Consider the following 18,337-nt stretch of genomic DNA (forward strand, 5'->3'; position numbering starts at 1 on the left):
GCCTGCTCCCTTCCTCTCTTATCTCACATGGACCACCATACCATATTTCTGCTCACACCAATAGTGTCCATCTGGCCTAAGGTACTGCAAGATACCAGGTAGGCCTGTGCTCTCCCCCTGAACCGAGAATGGACAGCCCCAGACCTGCACCTGCATGGAGGTCTCCTTGTCCCCCTCATGGTACACTGGTGAAGTACTGGGCCAGCGCCATGCTCCCTCATCACAAACAGATCATCATAGTGCCCAACCGCTCAGCACCATAGGTGCCAGACAGGCTCCTGGTTGGTGCATTTGGATGCATAGTGCAGGGTGGGTGGTTTCTCTGAAATCTGGTAAGGGGCCAGAGGTTAGGGTGCCCCTGGCCCATGGCTGGCTGAACCCTATCCACCCTGGGACTCATGGTATGGCACACAGTGTAGGCGTTTCTCTGGAATCTAGAATATTTTTTATTGATTATTTGGAAATTTCATATAATGCTCCCCAGTCACCCCTACTTCCTAGTCCTTCCAGGCCCCACCTACCCTTGTGGCTTCCCTACCCCCTTCAAAAAAAAATCAAAAGTCTAGTTTGTATTGTCCATATACTCACTGGAGCATGGTCATGGTCAAACTCCAGGTGGCCAGCACCTTAAAGGAAAGTGAGTCCTTCCTCATTCTTGCCAGAAGTCATCTACTATGGAGAGCTGCATCCTTATCACAATTTTTAAGAGTTATCTTCCATGGCTTCCTGTCTAGGTTGTTATTGTGGGTAGGTGGGAGAATGTTACAGAAGTTTTCTATGTCTCTCTTTCTCAACTCTGAGTTTGCAGGCATTGATACCACTGCAGAAGAAGATTCCTTGTCCTTTATGGTCAGCAGAAGGCTGGATCATGAACTTCCACATGGTATCTGGTGACAGCGTGGACCAGGGAATTCCACCTGGATTCAGGCTATTCACATCTGTATAGCCCTCAGCAGCAGCACAAACCACAGATATCCATACAGCCTTTGAATGGCCACAGACATCAACATAGCCCACAGCTGTAGCAGGACCATGAACAAAAACATGGCCCCTTCACCATGGACCACAGACATCAACACAGCCTCCAGTGACAGTACAAGCCATGTATATCATCTTAGCCTCAGGTAGCTCAGGCCTCTGATATCAACATGGTTCCACCTTTCTCCACCAAGTGTGCACTGCTTTTTTCACCATCCTTCCCATCCCTCCATTGCAAATTCATCTGTCACAGTGGTGTTGGAAACCGCAGCACATCACTCAGGAACTCAGTATATTCTTTGCCCACACAGCTCTATATGCAAATACTCATTGCCACGAGTCATTGGTCTACATCAAGGCCTCTGATCTCTTAAGCATCATAAATACCAGACCATTGCCAAGATTCCTTCAATAACACCCATGCTTCCGGTTTCCATCTTCATTGGCGATGATGCATCACTGCTCCTGCTCATGGTCCAGCAGATCACAGAGAGGGTAGGTATTGGGGTTGACCAATTCAAAGCACTGGATCTGGGCCCAGATGGCTGCCAAGTTGGTCAGCTGCCCCACCCAGTGGCAGGCTCTTCCGGGCCTTCACTATGTTCTTAATAAAACTCTTTTACCTAGGAACCTATGGACTGCAGTTCAGATGCAAACAATTTGACAGTTGGGTGCATAAACTGGTCCTCTTCATTGAAAAGGGGATTTAGATATCAGTACAATAGAAGTATATTGGTTCTTGCAAACAGGCTACTGTGTGGTGTTTTAGTCACTTGTGTGTGAGGTTAGGCTTAGGCTTAGGCTTAGGCTTAAGGTTAGGGGTTAGGGTTAGGGTCTCAAACAATATAAAATATCTTGGGGTATCTCTAACCAAGCAAATGAAAGACTTGTATAATAAAAACTTCAAGTCATTGAGGAAAGAAATTGAAGAAGATATCAGAAGGGGGAAAGATCTCCAATGGTCCTAGATAGATAGGATTTACGTATTAAAATGTCCATCCTATCAAAAGCAATCTAAAAATTCAGTGTGATTGAGGCAAGATGGCTGGCCCACGGATTGGAATTCTGTGTGCCTAGAAACAGATTTTAGACGCGATCTCGCCTTACAATATCTTTTTCAAATCACCTGATAAGGATCATGGTATCAGCAGTCAGATGGGTAACATCAAACAGAACAATCTGGAAATGTTTGCTTCCAATGCAAAATGGAGCTTTATCCAGTGTCTGCCATAAGTCTACATATTCTTCTCTTCCAGAGGACTACAACTGCAAGGTAGAGCTGGCTTTGACCTCCAACGGCAGGACAATAGTGTGCTACCACCTTTCTGTGGACATCCCCTACGAACACACCAAACCTATCCCTCAACCAGATAGTTTGCATAATAATAAAGAAACACACGAACAAGTGCTGAAAACCAAATTAGAAGAAAAAAAGCAAACAACTTGAGCAAGACCCCATGATAGAGCAGCTCAGCAAGGTGTTCTTCACAACAAAGCATCGCTGGTACCCGTGCGGACAGTATCACAGGCGCTGTAAGAAACCAGATCCCCCCAAAGACAGGTGACAACTCTTGATTTTCCAAGCATCAAGGAAATTTTGCTTTTGTCTCATTTGCCAGCTGAGAAAATGCAAATGGTGTGTTCATTAAGATGTTCTGTAAGAAAATAATAAAAACACCCTTTCATAGAAAAAAAAAAGATTCAGTGCAATCTCCATCAAAATTTTTACACAATTCATCAAAGCTCTTGAAAGGACAAATTTCAGCTTCATATGGAAACACAGACACACACACAAAAAAAATCCAGGATAGCTAAAACAATCTTGAATAATCAAAGAAATGTTGTAGGTATCACCATCTCTAACTTCAAGTTTTACTACAAAGCTATAGTAATAAAAATATTATGGTATTAGCATAAAAACAAACACATTTATCAATGGAAGTGAACTGAAGACCCAGACATAAATCCACATGCCTATGGACACCTAATTTTTTATAAAGATGCCAGAAATACATATGAGGGGGAAAGTATCTTCAACAAATGGTACTGGTCAAACTGGATGGCTGCCTGTAGAATAATCCAAATAGATCCATATTTATCACCCTGCACAAAACTCAAGTCCAAATGGATCGAAGACCTCAACATAAAACCAGATGCACTAAACCTGATAGAAGAGAAAGTGGAGAATAGCCTTGAACTCATTGGCCTGGGACAAGACTTTCTGAACAGAATACCATTAGCACAGTCACTGAGATCAATAATTAATAAATGGGACCTCATGAAACTGAGAAGCTTCTGTATGGCAAAGCATGCCATCATTCAGACAAAGTGGCAACCAATAGAATGCAATGTCTTATTTTCTCCATCTATGGTGATTGAGAGTTTTTCTGGGCACAGTAGTCCTGTTGACATCTGTGAACACATCTTAGAGTCTGTAGTACATCTTTCCAGCCCCTTCTCATTTTTAGAGTCTCCATTGAGAAGTCAGGTGTAATTCTAATAAATCTGTCTTTATATGTTACTTGACCTTTTTCCATTGCAGCTTTTAATATTCTTTATTTGTTCTGTATGTTTAGTGTTTTGATCATTATGAAAGGGGACTTTCTGTTCTGTTCCAGTCTCTTTGGAGTTTCTGTATGTTTCCTGTGCCTCCTTCTTTAGATTGGGAAAAATTTTCTTCTAAGATTCTTCTAAAATCTTTTCTGTGCCTTTGAAATGTTTTTCCCCTTCATCTGTTTCTATTATGCTTAGATTTGGTCTTTTCATCACTTCCTACATTTCCTAGACATTTTGTGGCAGAGTTTTTTAGATTTAACATTTTCTTTGTATCCATTCCTTCTAACGTGTCTTCAGTGCCTGAGATTCTTCCGTCTCTTGTATTCTGTTGATGAAATTTGCCTCTCTGGTTTCTTTTCAAGTTCCAAATTTTTGTTTCCAGATTTCCCCAAGTTTCTTTATTTATTCCCTTTCTACTTTCAGGTCTTGGATGGTTTTCTTCATTTCTTTCCAATATTTGTTTGTGTCTTCATAGACTTCTTTAAAAGATTTGTTCATTTTCTCTTTAGGGTCTTTCCTATTCATAAAGGCTATTTTAAGGTTTGTGTGTGTATGCATGTGTGTTTGTGTGTGTATGTGTGTGTTTTCAGCTATGTTGGCATATTCAGGGCCTGCTGTGGTAGAGTTGCTGGATCCTAGGGGAAACACATTGTCCTGGCTGCTATTGGTTGTGTTTTTGCACTGGTGTCTTGGCATCTGAGATTGGGAGGATTGTAATTCTAGGTGCTGATATCTTGTAGTTGTAAGGTTTTCCTGTATCCTGCCTGGTCTTGCAGCTGCTCAGACCCAAGTAAACACATAAAGGCTTATATTATTTTTAAGCTGTGGCCATGGCAGGCTTCTTAGTATCTAGTTCTTATATCTTAAATTAACCCATTTCTATTAATCTATGTTTTGCTATATGTTCTGTGGCTTTACAAGTCTGCTGGTATGCTGCTCCCTGGATGGCTGCAGCTTTCCATCCTTCCCACAAGTCTCCTTCTCTGCTTATTCTGCCTATACTTCCTGCCTGGCTACTGGCCAATCAGCATTTTATTTATTAACCAATCATTCACAGCATATAGAGCAATATTCACAACAATATCCGGTCTCATTTTTGCTGCATGGTTGTTTGGTTCCTTGATTTCTGTTTCATCTCTATTTCTTAGGCAAGTGTGGTGGCTGTGTGTTGAGTCACTGGAAACTGTCCTTGGGTCCTGATTAAGTGTGGCCACTGGAGGTTCCAGATAAAATGTGTTTCTGGGTATTAGGAGCTGACACTAACAATGGAGATGGGCTGTGGGTGGAGGGGATTCACAGAAGGAAGGAAAGTGGAAAGCAGGGTGTTCCACCAGGCTGTGCTTAGTTAATCTCCTGGGTATGGAGGCAGAGAATGAGAGGAAGCCACAGCAGAAGGTCTGCTACAAAGCTGGGGATGAAACTAGGAGACTGGACTTGGAGGAGAGGAAGGAGAGATGAAGATCTGCAATTAGCCTTCTTGCTTTCCTAGTCACAGTTGCCTGTGGGTTCCCAGGAAGTGTCTGCTAGAGTTGAGGGCTAGAATAAAGCAAGGGGTGAGGTGAGGGAGGTTAGGAGGGGAAGATCTGCCTGATCCGCTAGAGATGGGGCGGGACAGGCTGCCATGGGTGTTCTGCTAAAGAGTTGGGCATGGGACTGGAGGGTTTTATCTGGACAGGAAGGAAACATAAAGATCTGTAGTCAACCTACCTGCTTCTGTGGCAGCAGTAGCCTGTAGGTTCCCAGGAAGTGCCTGCTGTAGTTGGGTCTGGAATAAGCCACAGTGGGTGTATGGAGGTTAGGAGGGGAGGATCTGTGGGATCCACTGGAGATGTGGGTGAAAGGGGGTGCATGCAGGGGCTAGAGCAGGTGTTCTGATGCAGATGGGGATGAGACTGGAGGATTGAAGTTGGAAGAATGGAGGGTGAAGTGAAGAGCTGCAATTACCCTGCTGCTTTGCTGGTAAGAATTGTATCTGTGGATTTTTTTTATTACATTTATCTGTGCATGCATCTCCCCCTCATCTTCCTCCCTCACCCTCCCATGTGTGTGTGTGTGTGTGTGTGTGTGTGTGTGTGTGTGTGTGTGTGTGTGTGTTTGTGTGTGTGTAAAACTCTGGCTGTCAGACTTTGTGATGAGCACCTTCCCACTGAGCCACCTCACCAGCCAGGAGTTGTTTACACTGTTCAAGCTCTAGAATATTCAGTAGATGCAATTCAATGAACATTTGCACTCTCTTGCCAGGTTTATTAGAATCTTAACTCCCAATGTTGTGGTTATATGTTGAGAGTTAGATCCCTTTGGGGTGGGGCTATATCCTTATAAAAAGGAACATCAGAAAGCTCTCTTGTCCTGGCTGCCATAAGAAGATACCAGGAGGAGTCCTTACCAGAACCATCTTGGCACCCTGATCTCAGACTAGCAAACTCCAATGAAGATCATACAGATAGACATGACAAAATTAACATTTTTATATCACTTGGCATAAATTTCTTGGGGATTTGTTAACAGGGATAGATTAAAAGGTAATCTTCAGGGGTATACGCTAGAAAACTTGCCAAGCATGTACACCATAAATCATTGTCTTAAGGCTCAAAATAACAGTATCACCCTTGTTAGTTTTTGAGGAAATAAAAATCATTGGATTGATTGATGTTGCCTCATCCTGTTTCCTATTTATGCCACGTTAGTGTCTGAAACTTCAGCTTCTGTTACTTTTACCTTATATCATCTGAATTTGTAAAATGAAAGTAATTGTTACTTCCTGAGGCTCAGTTATTTGCTATCATTTCACAGTAGTTTTGTATGGTTCAAATAATAAATCCTTCACTAAAATTATCAAGCCTTGTCTCGGGAGCTATTTGAAGTGATTTCTCCTAAATAGCATAAAGCTTAGCTATGACAACACCGGTAAATGGAACAAGAAAGGGCAGGTTGTCCTGCCAGCAACACACACAACAGCTGATTGGAGTGAGTGAATTAGTCTATTCTGCCATTTGTGTTTATCCAAACTGTGACAGTGCCAGAGAGAAGCTGGTCTTGCTTTTTTTAGACATTTGCTGAGGAACTGAGCAGTAAGTACCCCAATACTGTATAAGAAGAGGCCACAGTAATTTTCCATTATAGAAATAGATGCTTAATTCAGTTTTACAATTACTGAACTACTTTACACCAGGCACTGTGCCGCGATCTGGGAATAGCAAGGCTAGAACAAAGTCACTTCTTTCAAGAGATATCACTCTCACAGGCAGACATTAAGGAAATTGTAGCACAGAAGACAAAGAGTTGTGTGCTATATTAATGCCAGCAAAGATGACAGACTTCCCACTCTACCTTGAGAGAGAAAGAAGTCTGCCAGAGGAGACTAAGTTAAGTCTTAAACATCAAACGAAAAGACATTTTAGAGATATATAACTAAGTCATGGAGTACTTTCCTAGCACTCATGAGACCCTAAGTTTCATTTTCAGTCCTGAAGGGGAAAAAAGCCACAAGATGGGTAAGTATGGAATAGGCTAGGATTCCAGGCTAGGAAAACAGTGAAAATGAGGCTCAAACATCTGAAAGAGATCAACCTATTCTGAGATCTCTAAATACACATGTATTTAGAAATATTGAGGGATACACAGGAAAAACAAGGGTCAAGATAGATAGAATAAAATGATACTGTGGCTTTAAGGTCTGCAGAAGCAAAACCATGAAAATCCTTGACAGCAAAGTTGAAGAACTTGCTTAGTCATAAAAGTCATGAGAGGCCACTACAGAGTCCCTGTGGGGAAAGAGGACCGGGTTTGCTTTTAGAGATAATTCTAGCAGCAGTATAGACAGTGAACTAGAAGCACAGTCTAACAAGCATCAGGAAGAGCTAAATGAAATAATTCAACATTCAATGCCCTGAGCTGAGAGCCTAACAGCACAGGAAAGAGGGAAGACATAGATGGAAATTTTGTAAATTACAATCAAAATGATTTAGTGACGGGTTGAACTTTGGAGATTAGAGAAAAGAATTAATATACAAATTCCCACTCGAATTATTAGAATTTTTGACAAAGAAGCCAAAAGTATACAATGGAGAAAAGAACGCATTTTCAACAAATGGTGCTGCTACAACAGGATGTCTGTGTGGAGAAGAATGCAAATAGGTTCATACCTATCACCCTGCACAAGACTCAAGTGGATCAAAGACCTCAACATAAAGCCAGATACACTGAACCTGCTAGAAGAGAATGTGGAGGACAGCCTTGAAGGCATTGGCACAGGAGACAACTTCCTGAACAGAACACCAATTGCCCAGGCACTGAGATTGACAATCAACAAATGGGACCTTGTGAAACTGAAAAGCTTCTGTAAGGCAAAGGACATAGTCAATAGGACAAAAAGGCAGCCCACAGACTGGGAAAATATTTTCACCAACTCCACATCTGATAGAGGGCTAATTTCCAATATATATAAAGAACTCAAGAAACTAGACAACAATAAACCAAATAATCCATTTTTAAAATGGGGTACAGATCTAAACAGAGAATTCTCAACATCAGAAACCAAAATGGTCAAGAAACACTTGAAAAAAGGTTCAATGTCCTTAGCCATCAGGGAAATGCAAATCAAAATGACACTGAGATTCCATCTTCTGCCTGTCAGAATGCCAGAGATCAAAAACACAATTGACAGCTTATCCTGGAAAGGATGTAGAACAAGAGGAATACTCCTCCACTGCTGGTGGAAGTGCAAACTTCTATAGCCACTTTAGAAATCAATATGACTGTGTGGTAGTTTGAATGTAACTGGCACCCATAACCTCATAGGAAGTGGCACTATTAGGAGGTGTGTCTTTGTTGGAATGGGTATGGCTTTGTTAGAAGAAGTGTGTCACTGTGGGGGGTGGGCTTTGAGATTTCCTACGCTCAGGATACTGCCCAGTGTCTGAGACCACTTCCTCTTGCCCAAAGGATGTAGGATTCTCAGCTACTTCTCCAGCACCATATCTGCCTGCATACCACCATGTTGCCCACCATGATAATAATGGACTAAACCTCTAAACTGTAAGCTGCCACCTCAATTAAATATTTTCCTTTGTAAGAATTGCTGTGGTCATGGTATCTCTTCACAGTGATAAAACTCTAAGACAGGCGGGTTTTCAGAAAATTGGGCATCATGTTACCTCAAGACCCAGCCATGCCACTCCTGGGCTGGGCATATATCCAAAGGACACTCCACCATACCACAAGGACACTTGCTCAATTATGTTCATACTAGCTTTATTCATAATAGCTAGAAACTGGAAACAACCTAGATGCCCCTCAACCGAAGAATGGATGAAGAAAATGTGGTACATTTACACAATGGAGTGTGACTCAGCAGAGAAAAACAATGACATCTGGAAATTTGAAGGCAAATGGATGAAACTAGAAAAAAAATCACCCTGAGTGAGGGAACCCAGGCCCAGAAAGACAAAAATGGTATGTAGTCACTCATAAATGAATATTAACCATAAAGTAAAGGATAACCATGTTGCAATCTACAGACTCAGAGAGGCTAAGTAACAAGGAGAGCTTAAGGGGTAGGATGCATGCAGCTCACCATGAAGGGGAAACAGAATAGACATTCCAGTGGATAGGTATAGGGACCTGGAAGAAGGAATGAGGATGGAACAGGAGGGATGAGGTGGAGGGAGGATGGAGGGAGAGAGTACTAGGAGAGAAAACTAGAATCTGGGGGCATCTCTGGGGTAAGCTAAAATCTAGAGCAATGGAAACTCCCAGGAATCTATGAGGGTGACCCTAGCTAAGACTCCTAGCAATAGGGAATATGGAGCCTGAACTGACCATCTACTGTGACCACAAAGGACTTCTAGTGGAGGGTCTGGGACACCAACCCAGCCACAAACCCTTTGACCTATAATTTGTCCTGCCAACAAAATGTGCTGAGGTAAAGATGGCACAGAAATTGTGGGAGTGGCCAACTGATGACTGGCACAGTTGGCCCATATACTGAGATGAAGCTCCCTACTGAGGGACCCAGAAGTGGGATACCCTAGAGACCTAGGATAGAACCAACTATCAACATAAAAAAAGTCAATGAAATGACTCCTGATGATATTCTGCTATACTCATAAATTGGTGCCCAGTCCACTGTCATCAGAGAGGCTTCACCCAGCAACTGATGGAAACAGATGCAAAGACCCACAACCAAACATTAGGCAGAGCTCAGGGAATCCTGCAGAAGACAGGGAGGAAGGATTGTAGGACCCAGTGGTGTCAAGGGCATCACAAGAAAACCCACAGAACCAACTGACCTGGGTTCATAGGGGCTCACAGAGAAAGAACAAACAGCCAGGGAGCCTGATGAGACTGACTTAGACCCTATGCATATATGTTACAGTTGTGTAACTTGGTCTTCTTGTGGGACTCCTGACAGTGACAGTAGGGAATGTCTCTGATTCTGTTGCCCGATTTGGGGACCCATTCCTCCTGCCAGATTACCTCATCAAACCTTGGTGGACAAAGGGGTGCCTGGTCTCACTACAGTGACTAGCTGATATCTATAGGATGCCCGCCTGTATCTGAAGAGAAACAGTGGAGGAGGAATGGATGGGGTTGGGAGGAAGGGGAACTGGGAAGAGAGGCAGAAGGGGAAGCTTTGGTTAGAATGTAAAAGCAAGAAAATAATGTTATCAAAAAGTCTAAATTGAATTGCTAATCTCTCAACTGTTCCAATCTCTAAACTTCCTTTCTCTGGTCTGCCATTTTAAAATCCACCAGTAGGTGGAACTCTGGTACTTATGAAATCAGTCTTTGCCTGAAAGCGCCTTTGTTTCCTGCACTAGGCAGAAAAATAAATGCCAGTCTTCAGGAGAGTGGGAGGGACTCATGCCTGGTACTGTAAACTTGGCTAAGAACCCACGGTTAGAGAGGTCAGAGGCCCCAGAAAAGAACCTACCACTATTATTTTGTTAAGCAAAGATAATATCAAATTCCTTTTGAACACATTTCTTTACAACTATATGTTAGCTCAGCTCTCAGTCATTATGAAAACATTTCTTGCAGTGGACTTGACTCACAAGTCAAAATGCAAAAAATAAAAAAATAACCAGTGACTCTGGGATGCTTGACCCTGACTGTGACATCCGTATCACATCCCTTCTCCCCAAGACTCAGGAAACGTTGTGGAAGAAGCTTGAGCAGTTGGGAAGAACTGCTACAAAACAGTATCTTGTCTTCTGGACATGGCATAACTGATACCTCATGAACAACTCACCACAGAAGTGTTTACCTGCACAAGACTAGACCCATCAACCTTTTATCACAGAAAAGGGAAGGGCTTAAGATATGCCCCACCCTGGGAGGGGCTACTGACAGAGAATGGTATAGGAGAAGGTATGTCATTTTCTTCGGTGGTATAGCAACTGATTAGTTGCTCATACTCCGATAAACAACCTTCACCATGCTTGTGCAAGAAATCCTACTTAAACCCTGTGAGTCACACATACACACACACACACACACACACACACACACACACACACACACACACACAAAGACATAGAAGTAGAAGGAGACCTGTTAGAAGCAGAAAGCTTCCAGTGGGAGAGTAGGAATGAGTCAGAGGACTCTGAGCTGAGAAAGACTAAAATTCACTATATGAGTATATGAATCTGTCAGAGATTAAAAATAAATCTATTTTTTAAATAAAATAGGAAAAAAAGGTGCCAGGCAGTTATGGTGCAGGCCTTTAATCCCAGCACTTGGGAGGCAGAGACAGGTGGATCTCTGTGAGTTTGAGGGCAGCCTGGTCTACGGAGCGAGTTCTAGAATAGTCAGGGCTCCACAGAGAAACCCTATCTTGAAAAATAAAAAAGTAATGTCTTTCAAAGATTCAACTATGAATAAAAAGAAAAGAAAAATTATCACCAAAACTTTTATTTATATATTTATGTACATTACATAAAATCAATTTAAATACCAAAAAAATGGAAGAAAATTATTAAAGCACAATACATTCATACAAATAATATGGAACTATCAGCAATTATATGTTCAAGTATTTTTAAATTTATTATTACTCTGGGGGGTCCAAGGTGGGGGGACTGTGAGTGAATGTGGGCACACACAAACCAAAGTCCACGTGTGGAGGTCAGAGAACAACTTTTACGAGTCGATTCTCTTTCCATCATGAGTTTCAGGACTCAAAGTTAGGTGGTCAGGCTTGTGCACCAAGCACTTTTACTCACCAGACCATTGTGCTGTCCCCGTTCAAAGGTATCTAGTGATACTGGTAAATACAGGGCTGAGGAGCTATCTCAGACAGTAAACCACTCGCTATGGGAGTGTGAGGACCTGAGTCCCATCCTCCGAGCTCATGCATCAAAGTCATACATGGTGTTGTATGTTCATAACCCCAGTGTTGGGGAGACTGAAACAGGCAGATCCTTGAGATTCATGGGCCAGCCAGCCTTGCCTACTCAGAAAGTTCCAGGCAAGTTCAGAAACCTTGTCTCAAAAAATAAGGTGGCATTTCCTGAGGAATGGCACTCCCTCAAGGATGACCTCTGTCCTCAACATGCATGTGCACACATGTAAATACACACACACACACATACACACACACACACACACACACACACACACACACACACACACACATAAGAAAGTGAAATACAAAATTAATTTTATCTAATTTTTACAAAATTATCCTTGCACAGACAAGGCCCATGGATCAACAGATAAAGTACTTCCCTTCCAAGCCTGAGGACCAGAGTTCAGGTCCACAGAACTCATAAAAAAAAAAAAGCCAGGTGGGCACAGTGGCCCACCTGTAATCCCACAGTACAAGAGATGAGATGTGGAGTCCCCCAAGCAAACTGCCTAGCCCAGCAATGTCCAGATCCAGCAATGTCCAGATCCAGCAATACTCTATCTCAGTATACAAAGTGGAAACAATTGATAAAGCTACCTGATGTCAACTTCAGGCCTACATCAACATGCACACACATACACACACACACACACACACACACACACACACACACACACACACATGCATGCACGCACGCACGCACGCGCACACACACACACACACACACGGACATACATAGTCACACATGCATACATATACCACATACACAGGCAAAAAATAAAATTACTCATATATAATGGAAACAGCATGACAATACAAGCTTGTTAATACTGCCTATAATGACACATGGTTTTCATCGTCTTTTTGTACCAAATTCCCTTTTTAAAAAAAACCTAACTTTCTTCCATAATAAAAAAAAGCATTTTATTTAGAACAAGATCATTATTCCCTTATAGTCATATCTATTAACAATAAATAAATACTGAGTTAATGGATGATATATACTCTGACATTATTACTCAAATCTTGTCCTGGGACTTGATTTTTTGCAAAAACATATAAATTCAAACCTCAAGAGACAAAGGACCTAGGTACCAGGAGAAAGTGGGGGGGCACTAAAAGAATGAAAGGTACATTTTCTGTGGCCATGTCTCATTAGTGAGCATACACTAGAGGAATAGGAGATGGGAAAACTAGAAATGAAGGGGGAATCATTTTTCAGTTGTTCCCATTGAAACCCTAGGTTTCTCTATTTTCCATAAACAACTATGGTAATGTTTTTGAAATATTCAGCATTACCTATGGACCCTTCCACACTGCAGGTTTTCTTGCCTCCACCCCTATCCCTGTGTGTGTGTGTGTGTGTGTGTGTGTGTGTGTGTGTGTGTGTATGTGTGTGTGTGTGGTGTGTATGTGTGTGGTGTGGTGTGTGTGTGTGTGTGGTATGTGTGTTTCTGTCAAGTACCAGGATTTCTGTAAGTATTGTTAAAAAAAAAAAAAAAAAAAAAAAAAAAACATGGCTCTGCCTCCGCTGTGTTCTGCAGGCTCAGCGGAGCAACAATAGGCAATAGGCCTGGTTAGGATAATGGGAAGTCTGCCACCTGACTTCTCAGACACTAGGAACCCATATCATCCAAAGGCAAAAACTGTGGGAACATAGACTCTTTCTTCAGCCCAAATGCCACCCAATCATGCTTCCTGACTCTTACTCAGTGACTGAAGCCCAGTCCACTCTGACCAACCTCATCGTGTCTGCTTGTTTATGGCAGTTTCTGCAAATATTGGTTTGCTGCCTTATAAGCGGCCTAGAAAGCAGGAAAACCCCTGGTGCATCGTCACTTCTGGTTATCTTACTTCTTACTTCCCTCACATGGAATTTCTAGGTTGCCCAAGAATCTCAGATGCAGCTTTCCGCCATCATAGTTTCCCTCCATGAACTTTCTGACTTCCATTCATCAATTGGACTGGCCATGCTTAGTCTTTTTAGACTGATTTTTCTAAACATGCGACTGGCAAAGGTGAAGATGTTCCTAGAATCATTTTTCAACAAGGTATTGTTTGGCTTTAATGGGGACTTAATGGAATACCAAAGAGTTCTTCCTTAAAGCCTTGGGGATTGCTCCAAAGGAACCTTTAATAATTCATGGAGAGTGGTGTGGTTGTTGACAGTTGGGGGTTGGTGTGTAAGGAGTAGAGGCCACACATGCTGTAAAGCACCCGCAATGCCCTGGACAGCACCCCTACAGCAAAGACTTATCGGATGCCTATTGTCAGTAGTGGCTGAGGCTAAGAAATAACCACCTTAAAGAAATGACTGGCAGGAGAGGTAAGACTCTCTGCCAAGCCAGCAAAGGGAAATATCTTAAGGCAGTTGGGAGTTAAGCCATTCTTCAGTGCATAGTTATCTAGATCTGTTGTAACTCCCGGCAACAATGGCACAGTTCAGAATCTGTCATTGTTAGTTTTCAGCATGAAAACGTTGCTTTCAAATTACCTGAGAGTTCTCTAGCCCCGTGCTCGCTGGAGGGGCATCATCCAGACATTGGTAAAGCTGTGGCAAGACTGCTTCTGAGCTGTTGTTTCTCTGAAACAAGTTTTTGAGCTTTCTGGAATGCCTCAGTGAGGAACAAGACCAGAACCTGCCTCTAGCACCAGCTGATTGCCAGGCTACTTTCCGTAGTCACTATTTTTTTAAGTGTGTGATTCAATTCACACTAAATGTGCCTGCGTCACAAAGGATATCATCATGTACTTCTATAAGAAGAACAGCCATAATGTTCCAATAGCCTTAGTAGACTTGGCCCTAAAATTTGAAAAATGATACATTTTGCAAATACGTTCACGCTAAAATTGAGTTATTTCCTGACCCTGAGCTGATGCTGCACATTTACACTTCAAACCTGGGGTGGAAAACCTGACAGTTACCATTTGATGTTTACATGAAAATGGACTTCAAAGACTGTTCCGTGTTTGTTCCTGTTCATTCTATGGGCACAGATTTCCCGCAGAATGTGATTATACCTCTGATTACCTGTGCCTATTGTCAGGGCATTTCCATCTAAAGCTTTTTTAGAAAGTAATAATTGTCTTTTGTTGATCAGGATAATAGTGCAGAGGGCCTGCAGCACACGTGGAGCGGCCAGGCACAATACCCACAAGTAAGTGGCTGGGATAATTGAAAAACAGATCAAATCCACTGGACTTTTGTAATGAAATAAACTATGAATAGAAGAATAAAATATCCTCAATGGCTGGATGTGTATTGTTACTTTGAAGCTTCCCCCAGCTACCACCATCACGAAATCAGAGTGGACGCTAACACCCACTACTTTAAATAATTATTGGATTATTTTTTCTCGTTATTTATCATTCAGACTGTTCTGAACACCACCCCACTTGATGCCATAATTAGATCTCTGATAAACCTTTTGCAAAATGAATGCTTCTGCTTTTGTGGCTGCAAGGTTTGGAAATGGCATTCTACAGGCAGGGAAATAATTTGGTCTCCATTTTAGGTGCCTGGAAATGAAGTTATATTTGAACATTGATCATGGATTTAAGAAATGTTTAATGAATTGCTTATCTCTAAAGTACTTGGAAATTGTGGCATTAATAATTTATACAGCATTGCCGCTAAACAGACTGTAACCATTTTAAAGTCCTACTGAATGCTTAGTGAGTCAATATCACAAAAGGTAATTGGGGTGAGTACATGTCAGTATGTAAATGTACCTCCTTCTGTTCATCAAGCGAGATGTTTTTAATCCTTGCAAGAACTAGTTCTGAAAGAGAAATGAGAAAACCAAGTCGGTAGTTGCCTTGATACTGGGTAAGACATGAACCTTGGAAAACACTGAAGAAACAATATATTGCATCAGCTCATTTTCAATTATTTTCTTATTTGTGTGTGTGCATGTGTGTAAGTGCAGGTGCCTGTGAAAGCAGGAAAGGGTTCCGGCCTCCTGAAGCTGCAGTTACAAGCAGCTGTGAGACACCCACCATGGGTGCCAGGAATCGGCCTGGGCTCCAGTGCTCGAGCAGTGAGCACTAAGTGCTGAGCCACCTCCCCAGCCCTGCTTCTCATTTCATAGGGGAGAAACCCAGACACTCGAGAAGTGAAGGAAATGTCTTAGTTTACACAGCTACAAGAGAAAATTGTTTTCCAGTACTTGAGAAGGCTAAGAGAAACTTTTAGTGAATTGGTGTTATGGAACTTTGGAGGTTCAATGAGAAGCACCACAAAAGCTCACAAAATGAACTCAAGTTTATCAATTATTTGGTGCTTTTGCTCTTATTACTTCAAGGTCTTCCTTTCTGATCTGGAAATACCATTCATTCTGCCTGTCCCCATTATGACCATGCCATTTTCTTTTCCTATTTAAAAAAAAAAAAATCTCAATGGCTCTGCACAGCCTATGGATAAGGAATGAATTTCTTAGCCCAGTTTTCAAAGACTCCATCTGGCCCTGACCCATCCCTGCTCACTTGTCGTCAGCACTCTACTCTGCAAAACTCTTGTCTGAATCTAGAATACATCAAACGTATTTTGGTCTTGGCATTTAGTCATTCCAAATCACCTTAGAGTATTTGCTTCTCAGCTCTCTTGCCGACCTCAGGGACAGATGCCAGTGCATGACCTGTCCTGTCCTCCCCCCTCTCTCTCTCACTCACAGAGGTTACTCCTAATGCTTCACAATACTCTCTTGGCCAAAGTATTAGGAGGTAAGGACTTGAGGCGGATTATTAGCTCATAGATTGGAACACTTATGAGCAAAAGCATGTGTTTGTGACAATAGAGAAACTCAGAATTCTCCAACATGTGAAGACCCAGGAGCCATGTATAACCAGAGAGCAGACCTCGGCACACATTGAATCTACCTCTGTCTTGGACTTGCCATACTCTAGAGCTGTCTGCTCAGATTTCCAGCCTCTACTGTCCTTTTCTCTCCTACTTTTCATCCTTGTGTCTTTTTTATTCTTCTTGCCAAAGGACACACCCAAATTCATCATCCATCCCATTTAGTAAAACTTAAATATCTGTATCCATTTGAGGTCAGCAGTTGTCAGTTCTATCATTTTGTGATGATCACCTTCATTGTTTTGCCCTTGTGAGTTTATGTCCTTTTCTTTAACATTATTAGGGTGTGGTCAGGAAAGAACAGGGTTGTCACAGAACATTCTCATCAGGTCCATGGAACCACATCCAAGAGGCTCCCTTTGTCTCCCTTCCTATCCGTGAAGTCCAACTGTTCTTTTAACCATAAGTAGTCAGAACACATCTCTTCTAGATTGCTTTCCTGTTGCCATGATAAATCACTGAAGGATTTATCTTAGCTTACTGGTTCAAGTACATCATCAAAGGAAGCCAGGGCAGGAACTCAAGGCTGGTGCTGAAGCAGAGACCATGTAAGAATGATGCTTCATAGTTTGGTTCCCCTGGCATGCTCATCTACATTTCTTCTATAGCCTGGGCTCACCTGACCAGGGATGGCACTGCTCACAGTTGGCTGGGCCCTCCCATGTCAATCAGAAATTTAAAAAGTCCCCCCAAAGACATGGTCACAGACCAATCTAATGGAGACGATTCTTCCACTGAGATCCACTCCTCGCTGATATGTCCAGGTTTGTATCAAGTGGACAAAACCTATGATACACTCCAAATATAAAGGATAAAAATAGAAAGAAAACTTAAGTGTCTCATTTTTCAAAGACTTACTATGGTTTTGATGCTTATGTCCTCTAAAATTCATGTCACAATATTGAGAGATGGGACTTTTAGGAGATAGTTGCACTGCTAGGGCTTCTCCGTGATAGATGAGATTTGGGGAATTCCACTTCGTTGTATGGAATGGCTTGAGGGGCAAGTTCTACCCTTCATTTTTTTTGTTTGTTTTCTGATTTATTCTGCATGAAGAGATTCAAAAGGTGACATCTTGAAAAAGGCAAAAGTTTATATGATCTGAAGAGAAACCAGAGATTCAGTGTCATTTCAGAAGCAGAGAACAGCAATGACCAGTCACCAAATCCACTGGTACCTTGATCTTGGATGTCTCAGTCTCAAGATTTTATCTGTCATTCATAAACAAATGTCTTCTCTTTAGAAATTATTCTGCCTAAGATACTCTGTAGAGCAGTGTGAGTGGATTCATGAGAATTTGTTCAGTTTGAATAGATTCTTCAATGTTCTAAAATTCTCCTCTTTGAAAACCTTGAGTCATTCAAGGTAGTAAGACTTTTGTTTTCCATCTGCTGTCTCTGCATGGGTGCTTAAGGTCTTTTCTGGACAGTAGAGTGCTAGGGACTTCTGGCTAGGCTGGCAGATTAGAACCTTCTTCTTGGTGATGTAGTGAAAAGGAATCAGAATAGGAAAGAATAGACTCTAGCCCAACAAGATAAAGAGGAGGGTAGAAAGCTGGTCTATGGGACCTGATGACAGAGTTAAAAGAAAACAAC

General features: G+C 42.0%; 1 pseudogene; it reads left to right on the forward strand.

Moving 5' to 3' along the window:
* Positions 1-2,017: 2,017 nt before the first annotated feature.
* Positions 2,018-2,670, forward strand: LOC114699067 (annotated as a pseudogene).
* Positions 2,671-18,337: the final 15,667 nt, after the last annotated feature.

This window comes from Peromyscus leucopus, chromosome 2 (assembly GCF_004664715.2).
Source record: "Peromyscus leucopus breed LL Stock chromosome 2, UCI_PerLeu_2.1, whole genome shotgun sequence".
Lineage (NCBI taxonomy): Eukaryota > Metazoa > Chordata > Mammalia > Rodentia > Cricetidae > Peromyscus > Peromyscus leucopus.